Source organism: Lutra lutra, chromosome 7 (genome assembly GCF_902655055.1).
Source record: "Lutra lutra chromosome 7, mLutLut1.2, whole genome shotgun sequence".
In the NCBI taxonomy this organism is placed as follows: domain Eukaryota; kingdom Metazoa; phylum Chordata; class Mammalia; order Carnivora; family Mustelidae; genus Lutra; species Lutra lutra.
In genome coordinates, this window is record NC_062284.1 from 23,506,819 (window position 1) to 23,515,182 (window position 8,364).

General features: G+C 34.5%; 1 protein-coding gene across 4 annotated transcripts in view; it reads left to right on the forward strand.

The window, feature by feature from the left end:
- Positions 1-4,060, forward strand: part of LOC125105380 (uncharacterized) — a 77,646-nt gene extending 73,586 nt beyond the window's left edge. For all 4 annotated transcript variants that reach the window (XM_047738827.1, XM_047738826.1, XM_047738828.1 and 1 more), the window contains 3 exons: positions 656-758; positions 1,505-1,603; positions 2,734-4,060. The gene's annotated coding sequence lies outside the window, so the exon portion shown is untranslated. The remainder of the gene's footprint in view (positions 1-655; positions 759-1,504; positions 1,604-2,733) is intronic.
- Positions 4,061-8,364: the final 4,304 nt, after the last annotated feature.

Sequence of the window (8,364 nt, forward strand, 5' to 3'; positions counted from 1 at the left end):
GATGTTCTACAGATGACTTCAGAAAGACCTTTTTAGGACATTGCTATAAGATAGACATAGTTCTATTTCACTGAGTAATCAGTGAATTTGAGATTTAAAAAAATGACTTTGTTTTGTGGCAAATATTAGACTGTTGTTATAAAAGAGTAATTTAGTTTAGTCTAATTTTTCCAAATATTTAGATATTATTGATGTATGTATTTTCTTCTGAAGATGGTCTTGAAAATGTTGATAAATAACAATTTTCTTTTGTAAATGGAATTGTTGGGAACGTCCCTTGGACTTCACCAGATAATAATAGAGAAACCATATTTTTAGTGATCTATGTATAATAGTAAAAATGTTTTATAACATGCAGTCTTAATAGGATAAGAATATTTTACTTTGCTAAATAATTATTAGCCAGCCAATTTTTGGGTCTGCTGGATCTTAGGGGAAGGGAGAGCAGTGCACATTTGAAGGTTGTGCCCATGACACACAAATACTTAGTAATATCCACCCTTCGAAATCTGTATAGCATGATACCCACAATTTGTGAATATTTTATTGCAAATTTTGATTACATACACAGCTCTTTGTGTATATAGGTAAATTTATATTTATATCTGCATATTTTTTCTTAATATGTTATTTTTCCTCTTTTTTTTCCTGCCAGATAATGATGGATGCCTATGCCATCTCCAGAGAGTGAGGCGAAAAATTATTTTTAAGTCAGTGGTTCTCCATTACTACCTGTGGTCTTTTGGACACCCTTGCAGGTATGATTACATTATCAGGGAACTGCATGATTAGTGGGGAAAAAAATCCCAAGAAGGACAGCAGTTGATAGATCTTACTCTTCTTAAGCTTGATGACATTTGGTTGTAACTAAATATCATTAAAAACCCATCCAAGATCCAGGTAATAGTGGGCACAATAACTTGGAGTTGTATCTGTGGGTCATGACAGGTCTTACCAAATGGGGGACTTCCTCAACAATCACTCCTAAAACAGAATCAACTTCTACAAGACCATATACTAAGTTGCTTCTCAGGTCTTTATTTCTATGTTTGACTAATCAAAAGGGCTTTTCATTTCTTATGACCTGATAAATTTAGTTTACTTTTGTGATACAAGTACCTATGGATTGCCAGGCATAGAATAGATTATCAATGAACTTTTATTGAATATAGATATGTAAGTAGATTATTTAAGTGATTTGTAAATAACCTGGCCAACTAAGCAGAAAATGATAAATGATGGGGGAAAAAGAGGCATGATTTTCAGTGGGATTTGAGCAATCCAGGCTGCCTTGGAAATGCACAGGAGAGAAAGGTTCTGATAAAATATGTTGATATTGAAATGTATAGTTACAGTACAAATAGCTGTAGTTTCAGAGCTATGTGAGAGTAAGAAGCAGCTCCCAAATGAAATCAATATGAAAGAGTACCAAAGAATAACTTCCCAGTATCCAGCTGATTAATCTTTTTCACTAGAAGTGGCATTTCTCATTTTTCTCCCTCAGATTACTTCTTGGGAACTCTTGGGACTGAATGACACCAGTAAATCTCTGAAACAAGACTCTCCAGACAAGGAGACTGTGGTCTGTGACCACGCTTTGAAGGTAATGTTTTGTCAGAATAGTCCTTGATTTCTAGGAGCAATCATACTTAAGTAGGAAAATATATGTTAGTTTTCTGAAGATTGATGATTTGGCTATATTCTAATTGAAGATTGATGATTTTGGCTATATTCTAATTGATTCAAGGGCCACAATGCATGGGAGTTAAGAGATACAGCTTCTCAGGTGGTGCAGTCTGTTAAGTACCCAACTCTTGGTTTCTGCTCAGATTATCTCAGGGCCCTGAAACCAAGCCCTGCGTCGGGCTCCACACTCAGTGCCGAGTTTGCTTAAAACTCTCTCTTCCTCTCCCTCTTCCCTTCCTCTCTTCTCTCTCTCTCTTTCTCAAATAAATAAATAAATCTTTTTAAAAAAGAGATACAGCTTTTCTTTTTTTTTAAGATTTTATTTATTTATTTGACAGAGAGAGATCACAAGTAGATAGAGAGGCAGGCAGAGAGAGAGAGAGAGAAGCAGGCTTCTTGCTGAGCAGAGAGCCCGATGTGGGACTCGATCCCAGGACCCTGAGATCATGACCCGAGCCGAAGGCAGCGGCTTAACCCACTGAGCCACCCAGGCGCCCTGAGATACAGCTTTTCTTAAACCTTCATAGATATTCTATATTTTTGTTAGTATGTTTATGGTGAATATGAAAGATTTCCCTAGCTTTTCTTATCCAATGAACTAAGCTCCTACTTGGCTGAATTCATTGTGTTAACAGAAAGTAGTTGTGTGCATGAGATTTAGTGGTTTTCAGTATCTATTAGACTGGAAGGAAGAATAATAGTTTTGTGTGAAATAATTGATCAAATGAATGAATGACCTAGAATTTTAAGGTCCAATACAGAGAGACAGAGACAGATAAAATTCTTAGTTAATTGAAGATGTCTATTAGTTTTTAGCTTGGTGAAGAAGAAAAAGTAGCACTGATGTTGATTTAGGAAGGTTTAAAGTAATTTTTCTGGCCACATGGTGAATGCAGCAGCTGAAAATGTGGCTTTCTTTTTGTCTTCTGAATAGATTCATACGAGCACATGTAGAGGTAGAGTATATAAGGATTTCATAGTCCTCAGTGTGCTCCTTAGAAAATGTGTCTCTCACCTTTGCCATTTTTTTCCTCTGTATCCTTGCAGGTGGTGACCACCAATATGAGGTCGATTTGTTATTGAGGGTGCCATTACTTCTACCACCAACTTCACCAAAACAATGATACACTCTTATTTATGCTTGGCGATTCCTCTCTTTCCTGTGTTGCAGTGGACACCTCCTGCAGATAAGAAATGCTTAACTGAGAAATGCTCATGTTGGGATTATCATCGATGAGACTTTAATTTGGGCATGGTGACTGTTTCCCTTGCTGCCACTTGACTCAATCCCAGGAGCCTCAGTAGAGGAAATATTATTATACAAGAAACTCAAAATGGTGGAATTTTTCAGTGCTCCCATAAATATACATTTATAATTTCCATTTACCATATGGTAAAATTTTTAAATAAGATATATTAAAAAGAAACTGCACAATTTTTTTTCAAAAATTCAAAGCATAATTAAATATCTAATATATAAATTATGTGCCCTCCTCTCTGCCAGTTCTCTCCCCCAGAGTTTTCCTCTCTTAAGAGTTGTGTGCATTCTTTAAGTGGATAGATGCACACACACAGACACACATATACACAAACTATTTTGAGGGGTTCTGGAAGTGGGGCCATACTGTACACATTCTTCTGCAAATTGCCTTTCATTTTACAGTTTTAATACCCTTTTCTATTTCAGTAATATACATCTGTGTCATTTGTTGAATGACTGCATGACTGTTTTGTAGATGAAATATAATTAAATGTTATAAGAATTTCTCATCCATAGATATTTGTTAGCACAAAATTTTTGTGCAGTGAACCTCCCTATCAATAATTTTGCATTTGTCTCTTATATCATAATAAATTACTTAGCAGTTGAAATACTGGGATTATGCACATTTAAAATTATTACAAGATTTCCTTAAAATGTGGTAACAACTTTGTCTTCAAATGGCAATGAATGAGATTGCCAGCTTTCCCACAACTACACAGATAATGGATTTTATAAATATTTAAACTTTTTGCGAATGTGATAGCCCAAACTATTGTCTTAAATTGTATTTCTTTTGTTTTTGAGTTTGATCATTTTTTCATATGTTTATTAGCCATTTGTATTCTTTAATTTCCTCTTTATGTCCAATTTTGGGGGTGGAGGTTTAATCTTCTAATTTTGAAGAGCTCATTTATTATTGAGGAAAAAAGGTTTGGATTGTTAAGCTTTACAGATATTTTTTATGCACTTTTAAACTTTATTTTTGTTATAAGAATGTGTATGATTGTTATATGTCCAAGTATAACCATGTTTGCTTTAATGGCTTATGAGTTTCATGACATTTTGGAAAAATATTTATACTGATTTCATAAAACCGTTCACCTATGTTAACTTTTATTCTTTTGTCTTTCTTTTATTCAAATTCTTAAACCATGAGAAATTTTTTTGATTTGAAATCTTAAAGTTGCCAAGTTATTTGCCATTACTTGCGATTATTTGCCAATAATTGCCCATTTATCTGTAATGCCATCTTGCACATGTGCTGTATTCTCATCTGTGACTGGCACCATTTTTGTTCTGTGGATCTGTGTGTCTCTTTTTCTGCCTCCTGTTTCATGTGTCTTCTCATTGGAAGAAATTACAGTTTAGACTGCAATTTCATCAACTTTAATAAATTAATTTAGGGGAGAATTTGGTTTTTAATAATATACGTCTTCCTACCCAAGAATAAGGTATGTCTTTCTATTTATTAAACAATTTTAATTACTGTTAATATTTTCACTTTGTGATGGGGGTTTATTTTCTCCCTTGATATTTTTTCTACACCTGAAAGTTTTGTTTTGGGGGGTAAGTGCTCATCTTACTCTTTCTCATGACTTTTCAGATTTTTCCAAAATATATACCAGAACCTTTGCAAATACTGATCATTTTGATTCTTTTCTTCCAAGTGATATTGATTTATTTATATTGATAATGTTCACTGACTGGTACTTTCAGAGCACTTAAATGTGGAATTATTACCCATCCTTAATTTAATCAGTTTTTAATGGAATGTTTCTTGGGTTTGACCAGTACATTGTTACTGATCTATTACCCCAAAAGACGCCAAGGAAAAAAAACTATAATCAACAAGAGCTGAGTGTGTTAAACTTACTGCAGCAAGGGAAAACACCATTTTGACAATGTTTAATAGTGTTCTAAAAGTTGGCTTTGGGGTCTGGGCTGATGTCATTTAAGATGGGCTTTTCAAAACATAGAACTGGCTAAGAATGGACAAAATTTGTGAAGCAGTAGTATAAGGTTGGCAAAAGAGTAACATGAGGTCCTTGATGTGAGTCTAGAAAAGCAAATTGTTGTCTGATGAGCTGTATGCCTATGCGAGTAAGATGTTTTCAATGATAGAAGAGATATTAGCTTATATGAGAAAACTGTAAATGTATTTATTTGTTTGCAGTTCTATCTTTTGTATAGGACTCTGCTAGGGGTGGTATCAAGTCCTAGTCCCAATAGGTAAGTTATTTTGATTTAGATGGTCTCAACCATCAATGAAATAGGTGAATTTTAAATTTGAAATGTTTTTGTGTATCATGTTAGGTAAGTCTCCCACTTTATATATATTTCTAAGAAATTTTAATCAGAACCAGGTTGTAGATGTAATAAATGGTTTTTGCATAAAAAATTGTATTATTCTTCAAACTCTTATTATTGTGAAATAATTCTATTATTGAAATTTTCTTTTATCCCTTAAATGAAAAAACCCTATTTGGTACCAAAAAGTTGCTCTAAATTTACTACTAAATTATGAGTATCTTAACTTGATTTTGACTTTTTGCAAGTATACTATTAAATGAAGTTGATATGCAATTTTCTTTTTTAAAATTTCTTTTCAATGTTCCAGAATTCATTGTTTATGTACCACACCCAGTGTTCCATGCAATATGTGCCCTCCATAATACCCACCACCAGGCTCACCCAACTTCCCATCCCTTACCCCTCTATATATTTGCCATATTTTGATTTCAGATGCTCTGTTTGCATTAAGTAATTTCGAGGATTTTGTTTTTTACTCAGTGCTGTAGAATGGGTTGAAAATCTTTAGCATTAATATGAATAGTTAAGTGAACACATCAATTAAATAATCTGACCTCTCCTTTGATTTTGGTGGTTTGAAGTAGAACTGAGGCTATCTAGAAAATTTTCTCACCTTTTTCCACAGTGATTCCTTTTTTTTCATCTTTTACTTAACTTGTTTCCTCCTAGAAAATCATAAGCCAAGCATATTTTCCAACACAGTGACAGGAAGTTATGCAAAGTGTTCTTTCATCACTCTTATTAATTTCTCATTTCAATTCATATTTTCATCCCAGTTTTGGTTATTTCTGCTATGCTTTTTTTTTTCAATGAGGTCTAACTCATGGATTTTTAGCAATATTAGCTCTTCCTTTTCCCTTCCTGCAATCAGCTTTGTGTTGTAACTTATCATTGTGGGGGTTTTTTATGTTCTAATTTATTTATATATTTTCCTATAGTCATTTGTGTTTTTTAAATAAATTCTAAACATGTATAATACACTTGTTTTCACTTGTTTTGGTAGTGAAAGATTTGTTCTATTGTAACTTTTATAAAACTTCTCTCGTTATGAACACAGTGTAAACATGCAGAGTGTAAAGAGAAAAGAACAGTAAATTTGCAGACATCAGGAAACCAGGGTCCACCATTATCAACAGTTTGCCATATTTGCTTCTTGTTAATTATAAGGTATTTTCAAATAACTTACAGAAATTATAAAACTTCTCTTTCCCCAGAATCATTTTTAAAAATTGTGTATTTGTTACAGGTAATATATGTTACAAAATTCCAAAATTTACAAAAGGATATTCAGCAAAAGTAATTCAGCTCAATTCTGTCCTTTATAACTGCCCAATTTCCCCTTTTTGGAGAAAACTAGCCTTATGGCTTCTTGTTTCTCCTCTCAGACACACACACACACACACACACACGTTGTAATGTTGTGTAACTTAGTTTTCTGTATTTGTGTACTATATAAATCTTTTACTATTTCTAGGGACACTTGGGTGGGTCAGCTGGTTAAGCATCTGCCTTCAGCTCAGGTCATGATCCCAGGGTCCGGGGACTAAGTCCTGCACTGGACTCCTTGTTCAGTGGGGAGCCTGCTTCTTCCTCTGCCTCTGCCACTCCTCCTGCTTGTGTGCTCTCTTTTTCTCACACAAATACATAAATCTTTTTAAAAAAGGAATGTTTGGGGCACCTGGGTGGCTCAGTGGGTTAAGCCGCTGCCTTCGGCTCAGGTCATGATCCCAGGTCCTGGGTTCGAGCCCCGCATCGGGCTTTCTGCTCAGCAGGGAGCCTGCTTCCTCCTCTCTCTCCGCCTGCCTCTCTGCTTACTTGTGATTTCTCTCTGTCAAATAAATAGAATCTTTAAAAAAAAAAAAAGGAATGTTTTACTATTTCAAGCAGATCAAATCTTATCAGTATTGAGAAGCTTATTAAATATTTATATTCTTACACAGCTAACATTTCCATAGTTAAATGCAGAGATCTTAACTGTATAATTCATTGAGTTTTCCTAAGTGCATACCCATGCAACTACTACCTTAATCAGGAAGTAGAATCTTTGTATTACTTGAGAACCTCCTCTGTTGCCTCCCTTCAACCACATCTATTTCTCATAGGAAACAGTGCTCTAGTTTCTATAATAGATGAGTTTTGTCTGTTCTTGAGATTAATGCAAACTGAATTACACAGTATGTGCTCCTTCCACCCATCATGATATTAGAATTCATCCATGTTATTCTGTATATTAGTGGATTTTAAAACTTATTCCTTTCAACTGCAGGGTAACATTCAATTGAATGGGCATATTATAATTCACTTACCTATTCTGTTGATGGACATTTGGGTTGTTTCTAGCCATTTTGAATATGTTAGCAGATCTCTTACATAATTGCCTAAAAATGGAATGTGCTTGATCGTAAGATAGAATTTGCTAAACTTTATAGGAAACTTCAAAATGTACTCTAAATATTTGGCAGATTTTTACACTCTCAACCCATGCTGTATGATATTTTCAGTTACTATCCATTATCACTAACCTTGGACATTGTCATTCTCTTAAATTTTATCTATTTCAGTGGGTGTGAAGTGGTATCTTATTGTGACTTCAATTTTCAATGTGTTTATTTAAAAAGATAAACAATTTTTCATGGGGTTAGCTGCCAGTTATAAATATTATTTGGTAAAATTTCTGTTTCTTTTTTCCAAAGTTTATTTTTTTCTTCCAAGCTTTTATTTAAATTACAGTTGGTGACATTCAATGAAATATTTGATTCAGGTATAGAATTTAGTGATTCAACACTTACATACAATACCAGTTCTCATCACAGCAAGTGCATTTCTTTATTCCCCATCACCTATTTTTTTAATATTTATTTATTTATTTGACAAACAGAGATCACAAGTAGGCAGAGAGGTAGGCATAGAGAGAGGGGAAGGGAAGCAGGCTCCCTGCCAAGCAGAGAGCCCAATGCGGGGCTCGATCCCAGGATCCTGGGATCATGACCTGGGCCGAAGGCAGAGGCTTTAACCCACTGAGCCACCCAGGTGCCCCTCCCCATCACCTATTTAACCCATCTGCCCACCCACCTCCCCTCTGCTAACCATCAGTTTGTACTCTA